This window comes from Notamacropus eugenii, chromosome 2, assembly GCF_028372415.1.
Source record: "Notamacropus eugenii isolate mMacEug1 chromosome 2, mMacEug1.pri_v2, whole genome shotgun sequence".
Classification (NCBI taxonomy): domain Eukaryota; kingdom Metazoa; phylum Chordata; class Mammalia; order Diprotodontia; family Macropodidae; genus Notamacropus; species Notamacropus eugenii.
In genome coordinates this window covers 464,990,977-465,010,550 of record NC_092873.1, presented here as the reverse complement: position 1 = coordinate 465,010,550, position 19,574 = coordinate 464,990,977, and the positions used below count along the sequence as shown (strand labels likewise).

Here is a 19,574-nt window from a genome sequence, read left to right as displayed (position 1 = left end):
TTAAAAAGTGACTCCTTTCCTTTAGGCCTTCAGGGCTTTGTAAAAAAATGAGGGTGTTCATCCGGCTGACAAATTTTATGTCTATAAACAATTTAAAATGCAGAGTGTCTGGCAATTCAAGCAATAAAATGATGAGAAAATGAAGTGCTAGATGAAAACGTGTCTGTTGTACGATTTTAGGCTCCATTTGTCATCCTATCTTTTGCCCTTCAAGGAAGCGTCTTATTGAGGATGCTAGCTGGGAAAATCATTCTCTGCTCTCTAGTAATCAGGAGGGATATCTCTATGAAACAACAAATATGAAAAAAAAGCATGTGATTCCGGGCAAGTTGTTTAATCTCAACAGGGTCTCAGTTCACTCAACTATAAAATCAGGAGATTGGGCAAGATGACATCAAAGGCCCTTTCCAACTCAAAATCTATGGTTGTGTATATAAAAATGTTTTGAACTTTTGAGGGAAGGGAAAAAAGGAGCAGCTTGAATGCAAGGGCTTTGTGTTGTTTTAATAGCTTATATTCTTTTATCTTTTTACAATTATAAAACATTTTACATTGTTTTCTACTGTCTATCACGCAGTGCCTCTGGGCTTCCATGGACCAGGTTCAATCTTGGGGGTGAATCTTAAAATCATAACTCTTTGGCTCCACTGGCCCTCGAAAGGAATTTCTACTAGAAAATCTCAGACTATAACTTCAACAAAAGTCATGTTGAGATCTCTACAGATATGGATAAAATTGTCCTCACCTCCCACACAAACATGGAAGGTAACAAGGCATTTTAGGCAAGTCAAATTAAGCCGACAAGCTTTTATTAAACACCTTCTTTGTGCTAGGGGTACCTAGATGGTGAAGTGGCTAGAGTGCTGGGCCTAGAGTCAAGAGGACCAGAGTTCAATTCCAGCCTCATGTACTTTCAAGCTATGTGACCCTGGACAAGTCACTTAACCTTGTTGGCCTCAGTTTCCTCACCTGTAAAATGAACTGGAGAAGGAAATGGCAAGCCATTCCAGTATCCCTGCCAAGAAAAACCCAAAGGGAGTCAGAAAGACTCAGATAAGAGTAAATTGAGACACTACCACCAGCAACAATAACACTGTGTGCTAAGTAGGCACTGTACTAAGTATTGGGGATACGAAGAAAGGCTGAAACAAACAAAAATCCCCCAGTCCTTGCTTTCAAAGAGCTCACAGTCTAATGGGGGAGATAATATGAGAACAGCTATGCACAAATAAGCTATATAGATATATAGATATAAATCCCATTTCAGACACTAAAGAGATAGATGGATAGAATAGATAGATGAGATAGATAGATAGATAGATAGATAGATAGATAGATAGATAGACAGATAGATGAGATAAGATAGATAGATAGACAGACAGACACAGGATAAGTTGGAAATGATCATAGAGGGAAGACACCAGCATTAAGGAGCTCAGGAAGGTGGGATTTTAGCTGGGACCAAAGGAAGTCCAGAACACTAGGAGATATAGATGAGGGGGGAGGGAGTTAGAGGAAGAGTAGGCAGAAGATGGAATGTCTCGCCGTAAGGAAGAGCAAGAAGATCCCTCGATCTCATGGAGGGGAGTCAGGTGTAAGAAGACTGGACATGTGGGAAGGTCCTAGGTTCTGAAGGACTTTAAAAGTCAAATAGATTTTCATATTTGATCGTGGAGATAATAGGGAGCTACTGGGGCTCATTAAGTAGGGGAGTGACAGATGGCTTTGATGGCTGAGTGAAGGATGGATTGGAGTGGAGAGACTTGAGACAAAGCCTATTACAACAGTTCAGGCATGAAGCGATAAGACACAGATCAGTCTTTATTTCATTCCACAGAAGATGCAAAAGATTTACGATTAGCAGTAGCCCCCTCCAGTGAGTCCCACCTCACCAGGATGCTACACTGTACCCCTAGTCATAGCTATTTAGCCATTCTCTTACAATGGAAATGTAACTAGGTTTGTTAAAGAGACAACACCCTTGACATTCTAATGAGTCCCACCTTTACTCCAGGGACAGCACAAAGGTTTAAAACATAAACTTGAGGGCTTGAACTCCCCTGGAAAGAAAAAGAACTTGGGGCTGCTGAAGAGGTCACCCTTTCCCCACTGAACTCACACCATTCCAATGACTCGTGGCTATAATGGAAGGCAAAAGGTATTTTTTCCTCTTCCACATGATGGCTAGCTCCTCGTTGCTACCACAATGAATGGAGGTGAGGAGCATGCACTGGGAAGTGTCACATGTGAACTCTCTCTCTAAGACTGGTACCACTAGACCCTCCTCCTCCTCTTCTCTTTAGAAGGTCAGGTCCCAGAACTTTCCAGGATCTCAACATCGTCCAACCAATCCTCCCCACTCTATCCAGAAGGTTGTTTCAGGAATTTTTGACACTCCTAAAGAGAAAGGAGGGAAGAAACTTTTATTAAATACTATGTGCCAAACACTATGTTAAGTCCTTTACAAATAATATCTCATTTGAGTCTCACAACCACCCTGGGATGTAAGTGCTATTATATCCTCATTTAACAGCTGAGAAAATCAAGGCAGTCCGTTTTCGACCCAGAGTCACACGGGTAATAAGTCTCTGAGGCTGGATTTGCACTCTGATTTTCCTGACCAGGCCTAGAACTCAATCATACCACCTGGTTGCCTCTACAGAAGACAGGAAATTTAGCGACTCCTACCACTTAGCCACATGGTTCATCTCTCCATAACTGTTGTCTCTCAAGCAAAGAGCTTATGTGGCTGCCTCTGCACATCTTAGGAGGGAAAGGGCAGGAACTTGGAATCCAAGAATGCTCCTCTTGGGAGGGTGAGTGAGAGTTCATAATGTTGCAATATGATTCTGCCACCAGTTCTCCAGGGCTTGGGCTAGGAACTCAGACTGGGTTAAGGAAGTGAAGGTTCAGGAACTCAACCCTCTTCACCACTACCTGGCTGCCATCATCTCCTGGACCAAAAGACTATCTGCTTGGGGACTGAGGATGGGATAGTACCTGTGTGCAGGCCTCTCCTTGGACAACAATCTGCTTCTAAGTCTCTGTTCTCTGTCCATACTCAGTTCTCTCTGGGTCTCTCTGAAAAATGAACAGGTCAGGTCAGAAGTGTTAGGTTTCCATATAGTAGGCTCCAGTCCAGTGGGTCTCTGAATTATTTGTAAGTAGGGAAAGTAACTGGGGCAAGTTAATGAAAAATAAATCTCCCAGATTATAAAATAGCAACCATTTCTATCCAAGGCACTGTTAGTTCTAAAACATTCCTGAGAATCCATGGAACAGGGCAGGGATGGATCCATATGAAAACCTAACCTTTGAATCCATGTGAGTCTCCATGCAGAGAATAAATTATTTCTTGCAGGAGATGTGATGTCATGTCCATGGCAGGTCTCCCCTCTCATTCCCCACACACCAATAATCCAGTGGACTCCTTCTGAACTCTCTGTACCACCTGTAAAATCAATCCACCAACAAGCAGTTAGTAAGTACCTACTATGTGCCAAGCCCTGTACTAGACACTAGATAAGAAGTCAAAAGTCCCTGCCCTCAAGGAATTTATGTTTTGTTGTTGTTTAATCATTTTCAGTCATGTCTGACTTTTTATGACCCCATTTGGGGTTTTATTGGCAAAGATATTTAAGTAGTTTGCCACTTCCTTCTTTAGTTCATTTTATAGAGGAAGAAACTGAGGGAAACAGGGTTAAGTGACTTGCCCAGGGTCACATAGCTCATCATTATCTGAAGCCAGATTTTAATTCAGGTCTTCCACACTCAGGCTCCACACTGTATCCATTGTGTCTCCTCGCTGCTCAGTTTATATTTTACCAACCAATTAATAGCATTTATTAAACACCTAAGATGTGTCAGGTACTATACTGAGTACCAGAGATATAAAAATCAACATGAAACAGTCTCTGTCCTCAAGGAACTTTTAAAAATAATGATAATAAAAAAGAAGAATCAACTCCTGCCCCATCTTTTTTTTCAATAGGTCCAGCACAAAGGATGTCTCTGACCCCCAAAAGCTTTAAAGAGAAATCTTCAATCCTCTCTTGAAGATTGTTAATGTGTGTGCTCCACACCCTTTGCAGGGAAAAACCAAGTCCCAAAGGCAAAGTCCTCCCTGAAGATCATCCCTTTTATTAAGTGTTTATTTTGTGCCAGGCTGTGCTGAGGCTACAAATACAAGCCAGCAAGCCAGCAAGCCAGTCCCCAAGGAGCTTTCATCTGCCCTGATCACCTCCATGCATTCTATCCAACCTAGACCTGAACAAAAATTCCCTCTACAACACACCAAACAGTCATACAGCCTTGCTTGAAGACTTCCAATGAGGGCAAAACAACTATCTGTGAAGACAATCCATTCCACTTTGAGATAATTCTAATTGTTAGGAAGCGTTTTCCTTCCATTAAGCCTAAATTTACTTCTTTGCAATTTTCACCCATTATTCTAGTTACTTGGGCAGGCTGGGTCCAAGAAACTGGCACCAAGGTGGAGTCTACCAGTGTGGTTGGTGGTAGACTATGTCAGGGAGTTAGTAGGGCCCTCTCATGCTTCCAGGGAGGTGTTTCCAGGGAGGGACTTATCAATTATTGAGTCGGCCTCAAGGTAGAGTCATCCCCAGAGGCCCAGGCAGAGGGTGGAAAGGTAGCCTCTCTTAATATTTCAACTCCTCCATTAGAGTGTGAGCTCCTTAAGAGAAGGGACTGTCTTGCTTACTTGTAAAAATAAATATTTCCAGTGCTTAGCACAATGCCCAGGCACATGGTAAACACATGTTCTCCCTACATGTGTGTACATGCATACATGTAGGTGTACATATATGTACATATGCACACCAAAATGTGCATGTATATGTATCTAAGTAGATATGTATATTATATATGGTATATATATGTAGACATGTGTATATATAAGCTATATATGTATATATAAGCTATAGATGTAGATATGTGAATGTATATAAACACACATACACACATATATATGCACATATGTATGTGTCTATGTATATTTATGTGTGTGTGAATACATACATATATACGTATATATATGTATATATATCTAGATATCTAGATATATATATACACCTCACAATCTCATATGGCATGAACTCAAGGCTCCCACCATCTTAGTTGCCCTCCTCTGGACATTCTCCAGCTAATAATCAGTGTCCTTCCTAAACTGTGGCACCTAAATTGTGGCACACATGTTTCCAGATGTGCTCTAAGTAAGGCAGAGTGCAGGGGGACTATCACTTCCTTATTCCTGGAAGCTACACTGTAGCTAATGCAGCCCAGGATCTCATCAGCATTATTGGTTGCCCTTTCACCCTATTGCCCCATGCTGACTCTGAAGTCCATAAAACCTCCACACCTCATCTCTCACATTTTTTATTTGTAAAGTTAATTTTTTTAAACCCAGGCATCAGACTTAACTTTTATCCCAATTAATGCTGTTTTCTTGAATTCCATTCAACATCCTAAATGTCAAAGGCTCTTTGAAGCCTTCTGCTGTCACTCAGTGTAATAGCTATCCATCCCAAATTTGTTTCATCTGAAAACTTGATAAGCTTGCCATCTATGTCTTTATAGAGTCTTTGATAAAAATATGGATATATAGATATGGATATAAATATATATATGTGTGTATATATATATAAAATAGAACTGAGCCAAGCACGTATCCCTTTGGCACTCCACTGCAGACCTCCTTCCAAGCTCCTATCAAACCATTAATGATTCTCTTTGGGATTTAGCCATTCAATCAATTCCAAATCCTATTTAGTTGTATTATCCTTCTAGCTTACTCTCTGCATCTTTTCCACAAGAACAGAAGGAGAGAACACAGTTTACAAAACCCAACCAATGTTAAAGGCCCCTAAGTGACACAGTGGATAAAATGCAGGACTCGAGAGTCAGGTAGACCTGACTTTGAATCTGGCCCCAAATATTTACTAGCTCAGTGACCCTGGGCAAATCAATTACCGCTGCCTCAGTTTCCTCAGCTGTAAAATGGGGGTAATAATACCACCTATTCACAGGGTTGTTGTGAGGATCATGTGAGATCATATTTGTAGCGTGCTTTTCAAATCTTAAAGTGCTGTATAAATGTTAGCTATCAATATTACTGATGTAATTTCTCTTACTACATCAAGAGAATTTCAAAGTCAAAAGCATTTCCTAGAAATAAAAGGCAAAATAAACAATAAAGTTTTAGCTTAGGAAGGAGAGTTCCTGGTCTCTACTCCCCAAGTGACTGATCCTCTCGGTGGGAGTGTGGGTTGTGGAGGCAGATCACCATCACCTCCCATCATAGCAGAGACAGCTGGAGATCAGTCACTGTTCAGGGTGTTAGGTTTAGTGTCTGATGTAGCACTGTTGAGGACTCTAGGTCCTGGGTTCAGATTGGGCAAATCTGGGTTTTTTGCTGCAGGAGAGACATGGACAATGAATTTAGGGGTGGGTGCTCCAGCTTGGAACCTGCACTGGCACTGGTTACCGCCAGCTGAATGCAGAAGCTACTTTCTTCTGTGCTGGCTCCATGCCTTCAGCACTCAAACCAAAGCCTGGCTCATCACCATTCCATGTGGCACAGTGACAGAGTGGAACCCAAGGGCTTTTAGACATTGTTGCTTAGGGGGCAGGGAATGATGAGTCTTCCTGTTTTTTTTACCCCCTCTTTTAGGTCCCTCTCTCCAGAAACCTCCTGCCTCTGATATATTCCCTACTTCTCTGGTCCCAAAGTTTTGTGGGATCATGGTGGTCCTTGGAAAAGGATTCTTATGCATATCTTCTGTCAACAAAATGTGTCTCACATGTTTATGGATTATTATTTGCTATAGAAGCTTTTGTAGTTAATAAAATAGAAATTTATTTAAAAATATGACTAAATTAATATCATTTTTAGTCACTGTATATTTTCTCAATCTAATGACACCGTCCTATGGGAGTCTGTGAAATTGAGGAGGAGAAGCTATTTTTATACTAAAAAGGGTTGGAAATCATTGATCTTGTCCAAATCTAGTTACCAATAAAACTGAAACCCAGGGAGGTGAAATAAGACTTAACCCAAAATCAGTTTCTTCATCTGTAAAAAGAAAGAATTGTCCTGGGTGATTCTTACAGTAAAGTTCAACCCTTGAAGTCTGTGATGTCATGATACTGTCCTGTGAAGACCATTCATTTCACTACATAGATTATTTCAGGGGAGAAAATATAGACCACTGTTTAGTAAGGTGTTCTGAACCTGGAGTCTGTGAACTTTTTTTTTAGTAACTAATTTTAGGAATGTGCTATTCAACTGATGGATTGTTAAATTTTTAGCATAAACATTTATACCTCAGAAACCAGCTTTCACTAAAGCTGGGACTGATTTGCAGTTTTGTGGATTGTCTTAAGAAAGTGTTAATAATGAAAATTAAACTTGAAAGTGTGTGAACATACCTTTTCTCTCCTGAGATCCTAGCTGTTAAACATTTACGGTACACCCCTGTATTGCTCTAAGAATTGCCTAAGCTCACCAGGAGTGAAGTAAAAGGTCCAGAGAATGAAGTCATCACCAAACTGGAGGACTTGTAACTAGGCTAATCATAATAATATCTAGTATTTTAAGGTAGCTAGGTGGTTAGAGCTCAGGGCTTGGAGTCAGGAAGACCTGAATTCAAAACTGACTTCAGACACTTATTAACTGTGTGATCCAGGCAAGCTACTTAACCTCAATATGCTTCAGTTTCCCCATCTGTAAAACTGGGGTAATAATATTACTTCCCTCCAGAGTCTGTTGTGACAATCAAAAGAGATAATTGTAAAGTGTTTAGCACAGTGTCTGGCATATGGTAGGCACTATATAAAAGCTATCTACACTCTTATTTGAGGCACCTTTGACTGTATTTTAACATAATTGATCTTCTTTGTAATCCAATGTGTTTTATTTTATGCACTTAAAAGTATTATGCTGAGAAGGGGTCCATAGGCTTCATCAGACTGCTCAGAGGATCCATACCACAAAAGAGGTTAAGAACATTGGTTGAGAAGATCTATAAAGGACAGTGTGATCTTGTAAAAAGGATATTGAATTTTGAGTAAAAGAAAAAAAATCTGGCTCTGCCCCAAAGTCCCCTATGTGGGCTATGTCATGATAGCCCTGTAGGCTTCAGCTTCATCATCTATAAAAGGAGGAGATTCGACAGATGGTCTCTAAGGACCCTCCTTAGCTCCAGGTCCAATGAATATGACTCAGAAATCATCGTTTTTGCTTTTCCACTACCATGGTTAAGAACAAAGGAATCCTGTGTTTTCCACTCTGTGGAATGGAAGGGTGGGAACATGGGGGTGGGATCAGGGAGTTTGATGAGGGTCAGGATTCCTGGAAGTAAGTACCTGTGAACAAGCCGTACATGAGTGTACATCACATGCATGGGCATGAGCAGAATGCCAGTAAATATTTCACAACCATCTCTAGGAAACAAAATAGGCAAGACTAATTTTTAAATTTAATCTGCGTTATTATTAACATTTTTCATCCCTTTCTTAAGTCTAGACAATCAATAAAACAATAAATCAAGCCCTGATTTGTAGCATTTGTTGATTTCCCAGGTGGCTCCAGGAAACGCCTGGTGAGTATCTTCATTCCCAGGATGTCCTCAGACCTCAGCCCCCTGTCTTGTACTGGTGTGCAAGAGTCGTTCCAGAAGAAGGGGGAATCACCGGAGAGGGCTTGTGGCTGTAGACTCCAGAGCCCTGGTTCCCTTGCTTTGGGCTCAAAGCCTATTAGTGATGCATTCACTCTGCTGCTACTTTTGTTGGCTACCACTGGGGTCTGTGCTGTAGGAATTAACCCCATAAGTACCAGTCTGAAAACTTCTGTCAATGGCTTAACCTTAAGAAACTTACATTTCTAGAGCTCTTTCCAGCTTATGAAGTATTGCTTTGGAACAACACACAGTGTTGTAGGGAGTGAAAGTATTATGGTTCCCTTTTTACAGATGGAGGATATTGAGACTGGGAGAGATGTAGGCGACTTGCCCAAAGTCATGATAGGATGTGTCAGTCAGGCTCTAAACCCTTGCATTCTGATTCTAAGACTGGAGAACCTTTCGTTGTATTAAACATGACTGAGTGTACACACACACATACACACACACACACACACACACACACACACACACACAAACAAAAACCATTTACTTAAATCTGCTTTGTAGTAAATTGGGATAGGGCAGCTAGATGGTAAAGTGGATGGAGTACCTGGAGTCAGGAAATCTCATCTTCTTGAGTTCAAATCTGGCCTCAGACACTTAGCAGCTATGTAACCCTGGGCAAGTCACTTAACTCTGTTTGCCTCAGTTTCCTCTTTTGTAAAATGAGTTGGAGAAGGAAATGGCAAATTACTCCAGTATCTTTACCAAGAAAACTCCAAATTGGTTCACAAAGAGTCAGACACAACTGAACAACAGAAGGTAACTGGGATAAAAGAAATCTTGACTACAAGAACACTTACAGAAGCCAGCCCCAGGAGAGGCAGAGCTTTTATGTCTGCATATGGGGTTCCATAGCAGAGTGAGAAGTGTGCCTGCTTCAGAGGACTATTCACATCCTGGCTCTGCTCCCTATAATCTGCATGAATGTGACTTAGCACAACAGAAAGTGTGCTGGAAACAAAATAAGAGGACCTGGTTCTATCACTTCCTAGCTCTATCACTTACTAGATATGTGACCACAAATCTCTGGGCCTCACAATCTTCATCTGTAAAACAAGGGAAGCTGCACTCTTTGGCCCTTAAGATTCTTCCCAGCCCGAAATTCATGATCCTATGACTTTTATGTGTTCCCCTTGCTGTAACATGCTCCCTCCTCACCTTTGCCTCTAAAAATCTCTACTTTCCTCTAAAACTCTGCTAAAGCACCATCTTCAACCTGAGGCCTTTCCTGATGCCCCTTGCCCCCATCTGCTAGTGCCTCTTCTTCCCCCAATAAATTTTGCACATACTGTATTTGTTCTTATTTAACATATATTTCCATATACTTATGAGTACTTGTAGTCTCCTTGGTAAAAGGGTTAGGACATTGGGGTTTTGTCTCTGTATTCTCTGAGCAAATACGCCTAGCACAGTGCCTGGTTTATAAAGTATCGTTAAACCTTGGGCCCAAAGAAGAGGTATGAGAAAGCACCCCTTCCAACAGGTGGGGGACTATGGGTGTAGAACGTTGCATGCCAGACTCTTTAGATGTATTGATAAGTTTTGCTAAACCGCTCTTTTAAAAATTCTTTGTTAAAAATGATGGCTCTCTGGGAGAACCACAGATGATTTAAAAGCAAAAGATATCAATGAAAAATTACAGAAAATAAGTGCTTGTTAACTTGACCTTGAATAAGTCCCTTTACCTCTATAGGCCTCAGTTTCCTCTCTTGAAAAAAGGGATTGGACTGAATGATCTTTAAAGTTCCTTTCAATTTTAACTTCTATGAAAATATTTTTATTTCTTCTCTCTAAGCAAGGAGCATGGCATTGTTAGCAATCTATTTTATGTACAATAAACGAAAGCTCCGGCATATCACTGGTACCTTATAGTGGCTCTCCTAGGTGATTCTTGCCTATGTATTTATATAGACATTTCCGTATGATAAGGTTGGCTTTCCTCTCTCCGATACACTCCAGTGTCAGGATGTAGTAGGGAGTAGGAACTGTCTGCTGTCTATATGTGTTCATTTGTCTGGAGAACAAAGCCATTCTGATCTACTCTGACTCCATCCGTTTGACTAGAAGCCAGCACATTTTACATTAGCAGTAGAATCCATCTCCTGAAATTGATTCAGGGTTTTTTTTTTTTTTTGCCTGATCTGAGCAGGAAAAGAAAACATGATCGTAATTGCAGCTGAAAGCAGTCCCGATTACCAGGGCAGCTCTTATAAATTATTCTACCCTCCGTTTTACTTAAAATTACTTTAATGGAGCAATAAAAGTTCACTAGGAACAAAAAAAAAAATCCAGAGTGCTGACAAAAAGGAAGCATTATTCTGGTGAGTTATCCGGAATAAGGCGCATTCTGTGTGGTCCAGATTATAAAGCACTATGTTGGATGGTCTGATAATAATAGCTAGCATTTATATAAGACCTACCTACTATGTGATAGGCACTGTGGTAAGCACTTCACAATATCATCTCATCTGATACTTGCAAAAACTCTGGGAAGTAAGTATTACTATTATCCCCATTTTACAGTTAAGAAAATTGAGGCATACAGAGGTTAGGTGACTTGTTCAAAGTCACACAGCTAGTAAGTGTTGGAGTTCAAATATGAACTCAGGTCCTCCTGATTTCTAGACCCAGCCTTCAATCCCCTGTGCTACCTTCCTCCCCCAAGTCTTTTCCCTATATTTACTGAAAAAATCCTGGTGCCTCTAAAGAGAAGTTCTAGATTACTCAGGGAATGGTTTTAGTGGGTAGCCTTATTTTTTAGAAGTCCCTGACTGCGAGGAGGAAGGAACCTCAGAGAGCCTTTGATCTCACTCTCTCATTTTGCAGATGAAGCAACTGAGGCAGAGAGCCGGTAAGTGATTTGCCCAAGGTCACACAACTAATTAGTGGAAGAGCCAGAATTTAAACCAAATCCAGCACTCTTTGCATTGCCTCTGTCTCAGTTCATGCAACAAGGATTTATTAATGAAATTCAGCAAGTATTTATTAAGCACCTGCTGTGTTCTAGGCACTAGAACAGTTTGGGGAAAACAGGCACAGTTTGGGGAATATACCAAGGCAGAAACAAAACAGACTCTGCACTTGGGAAGCAAGGTGCAACAAACATCCTTGATACCAAGCCTATTGCTGTCTGTCTTTGGTCACCTGTTTACCATATATTTATGTGTGTATAGCTATAAATATATGTTAGTAGACACATACATGTATGTATACATGTGTGTGTTTATATGTGTATAGAAGGTTGTATATACCATAGATCTAGACAAAAAATTCTTAATTTGGGGGGTCCATGAACTTTTTTAAAAAATATTTTGATAATTGGCTTAATCTTAGGTTTTTTAAAGAACATTATCTTGAGAAAGGATCTATAGGTTTTCTTCAGACTTCCAAAAGGGTCCATGATACAAAAAATAGGTTAAGAAATCCTTAGAGAGAGAGAGAGAATTAAGGTTCATATAAGTGACTGGCTGACCCATGGTTACATAGCTAGTAAATCTAAGAACTGGACCTCAAGCTTATCTTGCTGCTTCAGATCTCCTGCTCTATCATCAGACTTTCCCTGAATTTTTTTTCTGAACTTACTTTAATGAGACATTACTGGATGAGCATAGCTAACTAATGAAGGAGAAATTATAACACATCCCAAGGGGCATATGGATTTTATTTGTTATGATGAGAGGAGAAATAACATAGATAAAGCAACTCATCTTTTAGGATTTTTATTTCTTACAGCTATGTACTTACTACATAATTAATCCTCATGGCACAGTAACATAATTCAAGATTTTAAACAGCATATGGGAATTTTAACCTTTAAAGAAAAAAAAAGAAAAATGTTTGTAGGCATTTTCATACCTAATGATGGAAATTGCATCTGCTGAGAGCTCCTACCCTCCTTTAGATCCTGAAGCAAATGGCCTCTTTCCTCGCCCAAAGTTGGTAACGTCCTTTCCTCTCAGACCTTGCCTAGAAGTTTATTTTGCACCTCTCAACAGCTAGGTCCTAATTAGCGCCCATGAAATGGTTATACATATTTGAATTTGTACTATTTTAATTGATAATTATGTAAAATATGGTAATTAGTTCCAGCCCAATGGAAATAGGCAGTGTAAATCCCACTTCATGGGATTGATTATTCATACTCATCAGGATCTGGTTATACACTCATGTAATGTGGCATATTATTGTTATTTATGTCTGTGCTTTTTTCCCTCTAGAGACTAGAAGCTCCATTGAGGTAGGAACTGTTTTCGTTGCCTTCTGCCTACTATATGCCTGGTGCATAATAGGAACTTAATTGTAAATGAGAGATTCACATTTTCATGTACAATCCTTTCTTCTTGTTCTATTTTATATAGCTTATGTTTAAGGTCAGAATAAAAAAGTGGGAGAAAAAAGAAATGCAAATGATGTAAAAACAAAAAAAGATATCAATAAAATTTATTAAAAAAATTTTTTAGAGGAAGTAGGTCTTTAATAAATAGAAATCGCCATAGATAGACCTATAAACATTAACATGATTGCTTCTTCAATATTCTAAGAATCTGTTATTTCATTGGTGTGGGTGTTTACCTCATCAAGGTTGATTGCAACTTACCTATAAGTTAATAGATGGTTGTTGAATGCTGCTGTGGCCAAAAAAAAAAAAGTCATTACCCTGCGGCCAACCTGGTACTTAGCTAGGATGGTCCTTAGAAGGTAGACACTCTGTCCATTACTAGGTCTGTCCTTAGAACCTTTCCAACTAAGTGGGGCCTTCTAGAACCTGTATGTTATTGAACCAGCCTCCTGTCCCTCAAGGCTCCCTCCAAAGCTACCAGAAGGAATTAGAGATGAACTTGAGAGGAGATATCAGGTAGCATGATGCTATGCTGGAGTTATGGGCAAGAAACTATTTATTCATGTAACAGAGACCGATCCCTGAAGAGCCTGGGGAGTCTGCTTCTAGAAAGGTCGTATGATATGTAATAGAAGTGCCCTGTTCCCCTAATTTGGAGCATGTGCAGACATTCTGTAACCAGTTTCAGTCTGTTGACCCTGTGAGGAGAGCATCAGAGAAGTGATACCTCCAAACCCTGACAAGGACCTTAGAAGGAGGAGAGGTAGCTAGGCTTGCTCTGAAAGAATGAGTCCAGAGTCTCACTAAGTTAATTTAGCCTGCAAAGCACATTGTAGGTGAATGACTTCAAAGGCTCTAGACTAGAAATCAATAGGCAGGAGCACTCTAGACCAGAATTTGTCTGTGGCTATGTGGCTATATGACCTCAGGCAAGTCGCTTGACCAATTTGTGCCTCAGTTTCCTCACCTGTTCAATGATGATTCAATTCACTCATTTTTTTTCAGTCATGTCCAGCTCTTCATGACTCTATTTGGGGTTTTCTTGGCAAAGAGACTAGAGTGATTTGCCATTTCCTTTTCTAGCTCATTTTACAGATGAGAAAACTGAGGTAACCAGGGTTAATTGGCTCGCCCAGGGTCACATAGCTAGTAAGTATCTAAGGCTCGATTTGAATTTGAATTTGAATTCAGATCTTCCTGATTCCAGGTCCAGTGCTCTGTCCACTACACCACTGAGTGAAGATACCCCATCCTCAAGCATTGTGCTGAGGCTCAGATGAGAAGAGGCGAAAGGACAATTCAAAGTTAAAGCCTCATTAAGTATTGGAGGTGTCAGCCTACCCTGGCTATATTGCAATGAGTCATATATAAAGAAGAAAGAGGAGAGAATGGGAGAGGGAGAATGAGCTGGAGAAGAAGGGGGAGGGAAAATGAGAGAGGGTGAGAGGAAGAAGGGATAGAGAGGGGAAGAGAGAGAAAGAAGGAAAGAAGGCGAGGGTGAGTGAGCACAAGAGGAAGAAAGAAAAAGAGGAAGAGGAGGAAGGAGAAAGAAAGAAGAGGAGAGGGAAAGAGAGAGAAATAATGAGTGAGGGCAAAGGGAGAGAGCATGGAAGAGAGAGAGAGAGAAAGGGAGAAAGGAAGAGAGAGAAGTGGGAGGGGAAAGAAGATGAAGGAGAGAGAAAAAGAGAGAGTGAAGGAGTGGAAGATTCATTGCTGGCAATTAGCCCTTTCTATGACATGTGACCTCCCCACAGCCACCCGGCCACCAGGCCTCCTAGCAACCGTTACCAGGCCTTGCACCTTTGTTTACATCGTTTTCCCTCAGGATGAAACTATTGATTTTACTTGGACCACTACAGGTCGAGAAGGATGAAAGCATTTTATCACAGAGATTCTGACTACTCTCCCCTCACTTCTGGGCCAGAAGAGGCTCCAGACAGAAATCAGGATCCTCACCCCTTCCCCCTGGGGATGCAGTAGTGACCTCAGCAGGATTTATATGGGGAATGGAACAAGGCCAGGCATAAAGAATTCTGGATACATGATAGAACATGGATGTGGTGATTTTAATCTACCTAAGACCATTCTCCCCTCCCACACCCTCATCCATATTGTTCATTTATCCAATTTTAGGGTCATAGATCTGAGCTGGAAAGGACCTTTGAGGTAATCTGGTCCAACATCACATTTTAGAAATGAGGAAGCTGGAGCCCAGGGGCTTTAAGTAACTAACCCAAGGTCACACAGGCAGTAAGAAGCAAAGTAAGGGTTCCAACTTGGAATCTCTGACTCCAAACCTAGAGCACTTTCCACTGTACCAAGTGTAGATCCTCTATTGTGCCTCAGAGTTCACAGAAGTAAAAACAGAAAGGACAGTGATTTAAAGGACTGTGGAACATCATCCGCATTTCACGCAGTTCTGCCCACACATGCAGAGTATCATTGACAGAGTAAAAGAAATCAGATTTCCATGTGGATATAGTATATCTGCTCCTGACTGCCATCCTGGCGCATTGTTCTCCTTGAACCTTCCCACATATACGGCCAGTGGCAGATTCAGCTTGGGGAACCCCACTGGTTGGTCAAGAGTACCCAATCCTGGTAGCAATTTCAGCTTGGGGAACCCACTGGGTGGTCAAGAGTGCCCAATCCCAGTGGCAGAGCCAGCCTGGCAGCCCCACCTGGTGGTCAAGTACCCAATCCCTAAACACCAAGAATCCCTCTATCCTTGCAAAGGGAGGCTTTGCAGGGCAGAGAGATGGCTTGGAGTATTCTCAGGGATACAAAGTTTAAGGTACATAAGATCTCAGGTAGTGGGCAAAGTAGAAAAACCCATAGGACATCTCTGGGCTACAAATATCAGACTAAGACGATTCCCAGGAGAAGGGCAACCAGGAATTGTTGCTTACCATAAAATCACAGAATCTCCAAGTCAGAAGGGACCTCAGAGATTATCTAGGTCTGTCCATGTCTGAATGCGAAGTCCTTCTATAACATCCCTGAGTGGCCATTCATCTTCCACTTGAAGACTTTCTGTAAACCTAGGGACTCTACCCAGAAATTGTCAGGATCCTGCCTTCCTCACCAAACATCCTAAATGATCCCAGAGCCTTGTCATAGGCCCTGCTACTGTACCATGAAGAGCCTCAGGTCTTTCCAACCATGTCCCACATGTGTTGTCTCTCCCAATTAGGATGGGAGCTTCCCAAGAGCAGAGACTACTTCACTTAATTGTGTTCTCAGCCTATAGCACAATGCTACAGGTTCTCCATTCCATTCTATTCCATTGGGAACTTGCTACCTCCCAAAACAACTCATTCCATTTTTTAAAGTTAGGATTCTTAGTAATTTTTTTTCCTAGCATCCATCTTTCCATCTATTTCTCTTAATTCCTCTTTTCTGCAGCCAAGCAGAAAATGTCTAACCCCCTTGTCTTCAAATACTTGAAGACAGCTAACCCGTCCTTAGTTGTTTCTCTCAATAAAAGGGTCATACCCAGGGCCTGACTGCTGGTTTGTGCTGCCCCGCTACACCCACTGCCTTGCCTGGCCTTTGCCTCCAATTTCTCAATATATTATCTCTGTTTTACAGTGACAGAAAGGCCAGCTTGATGCATGGAACACCCTACACTTTCCTTTTGCCCTATGCCTCTCAGTATCATTCTATAGGTTTTGACACCCTCTCTTAGAATGTAGTCTCCTTAAGGGCAGAAATTTTCTTGCTTTTCAGTTTATAGTCCCAGTGTTTTGAATCTAGTCAGCCTTTATTAAATGCTTTTTCATTCATTTGTTCATTCATTCTCCATCCATGCAGGTCCACTTAGAAGCGTTCATGAAATCAGCCTATACTTTACCTCTGCTGTTCCCTGAGACCCTGGCTGGATAGAGGCAATATGGAGAGATTTCCCAGCATCCCTGGATCACACTGTCCTCTACGCTTTCCCCCATGCCCAAGTCCAGCTGTGTTTTTCTTGAACAGGCCTACTGGACTGCCTCCAATTAAAGATGAACTTTGGATGAAGTTCTGAGAGTCAAATCTCAGAGTCAAGAGATATGATGTAATGGAAAGTGTGCTGAATTCAGTGATAAAAAGACTTCTATTTAAGATATATAGTGAACTGATACAAACATGGAAGAATGATAGCCAGTCCTTAATCCATAGGAAGTCAAAGAATATGAACAAATTTTCATATTAAGAAATGCCAGCTATCAACAACCACATGGAAAAAGGCTCTTAGCATAACCCTTAACATGCTTCTTGGCACTTAGGTAAGCATTTAATAAATACTGGTTGGTTCAATTACTGATTGTTCGAAATCAGTAATAATAGAAGAAACATAAAATAATTCTGAGATTCTACCTCACTCCTCTTGGATGGACAAAAACGACAAAAAACTTTAAGTCCCCACTAAAATCCCAGATTCTACAAGAAGCCTGTCCCAGCCTCTCTTAATTCCTTCCTTAATGTGGGAGAATAGGGATAGTAACATGCTATTCATGGGGTTATGGCTTAGTCCAACTATTCTGGATAACAATTTGGAATTATACCCCCAAAGGTGACTAAACAGTGAATGGTTTTTGACCCAATGATTTCCTTACTAAGCATATATCCCAAAGCAGTCAAAGATAGAGGGAAAGGACCCAAATATAAATAAATATGTATGTGTGTGTGTGTATATGTGCATACATATATACACTTATATTTATTTACATATATATACATATATATATGAAAAAGATATCTGAATGTAAGTGTGTGTGTATCAGTATTGAGGGGCAAGAAAGGTAGACAGGCTGAGAAATCAAGGTCTTGCCTATCACTAATTCTGCCCCATCCCTCCTACAGGGCAAGGTTTTCATCTCCACCGATAAGAAGAGAAGCCCATACCAAAGGACTTTGGGACAGAGGTTACATTCATACGCACAAATATACACATATAATATATAGCTTGGCATAATATGTATTTACAGCAGCATTTTTTGTTATGGCAAAGAACTGGAACCAAAGTGGATTCGTTGAATAGCTGAAAGTGGTGTGTCAATATAATGGTATATTATTGTACTACAATAGATAAAAATGAAGGATTCAGAGAAACTTGGAAAGACTGGTATGAACCGATGTAGAGTGAACTGGGAGAACAAGTAGGGAACGGCTTTAGTGAGTAGCCTTATAAAAAGAATCCTTATAACGAAAGCAATGATGTAAAAGAAAACAACTCTGAAAGATTTCAAAACAATAAACATGGCTTTGGAAGACTAAGGATGAAACACTCCTTCCTCCTCTTATCAAAGACATAATGAACTATAGAGGTAGATATGTCTAGCCTGACTATACTTTGCTGTTTTAAGGGAGGAATTCAATTGGATGTGGAACTGAATAGTGATAGGAATGGGAAAAAAAATCAATAAAATATTTTTAAATTCATAAAATAAAACAAGTTCAGACAGAAACAAACAAGGATCTCTGAAGACTGAATGTAAACAAAAAAAAACACACATGAAAGGAGTTCATAGCTACATACACAACACTCTTTTCTGTTTATATATTAAAATGCTTTGTTTGTTGAATAAGTTATTAATAAGCTTTTTTTTAAAGAAAAGGAAAAATAAATCAGAAAAAAACCAAATCTGCCTGTTATGGCTAAGACAATAAAAGTATTCATTGGGTAAAATATTGAAACTGGTGGCTTGAATAAAGGTTTTTATTATATGTGCATAGATTTTTTTTTAAAAGAGTACTTACTGGGCATATAGTCAAGAGACCTAATTGCTGTTCCATGAACAGCACTCTCTTTCTCAATTCTGGGCATTGTCTCTGGCTGTCCCCCATGCCTGGAATGTTCTCCTACCTCAACTGCCTCCTGACTTCCCCGCCTTCCTTTAAGTCCCAATTAAAATCCCATCTTCTATAGAAATCCTGTCCCAGCCTCTCTTAATTATTTTTTATTTATCCTGTACATAATCTATTTGTACACATTTGCTTGGGGATAATAATGGTACCTACCTTACAAGTCTGAATGAGATAACATATGTTCAGGGCTGTGAAGATTAAATGATCTTCATTTCCCATCAACTTCTCTTGGTGGCTTCAACTTCATGAACATTATGCTCCCAAGTCAGATTGCTGACTCCCCTCTGTGGTCTTCTCCCTGCTTTTTAACTTCCTTTGGTGATTGTCTTCAATTGTCTAAGTTATACCATAAACTCTTCTAGAGGTATCATGGTGGTACAGTAGATAGAGTGCCAGGTCTGGACTCAGGAAGACTCACCTTCCTGAGTTCAAATCCAACCTTAGACATTTACTAGTTGTATAATTCTGGGCAAATCATTGAACTCTGTGAAGGAGATAACAAATCACTCCAGTATTTTTTGCCAAGAAAATCCCAAAATGAGATCACAAAGAGTTGGACACGAGTGAAAAACAACAGTTTCTGACTTCAGAACCAATATTCTTTGCACTAATATCATACTTACAGCTCCTTATGTTATATATGCCAAAGTGGTGGGTTTTTTGACCATAGGCTGCTCCTATGA

General features: G+C 40.4%; 1 long non-coding RNA gene across 1 annotated transcript in view; it reads right to left on the bottom strand.

Moving 5' to 3' along the window:
• Positions 1 to 1,803: 1,803 nt before the first annotated feature.
• LOC140524184 (uncharacterized) overlaps positions 1,804 to 19,574 on the bottom strand; it is a 39,743-nt gene continuing 21,972 nt past the window's right edge. The window contains exons 2-4 of the long non-coding RNA XR_011973594.1: positions 3,313 to 3,451; positions 3,001 to 3,081; positions 1,804 to 2,397 (exon numbers count right to left, since the gene is read on the bottom strand). This is a non-coding gene — a long non-coding RNA (uncharacterized lncRNA). The remainder of the gene's footprint in view (positions 2,398 to 3,000; positions 3,082 to 3,312; positions 3,452 to 19,574) is intronic.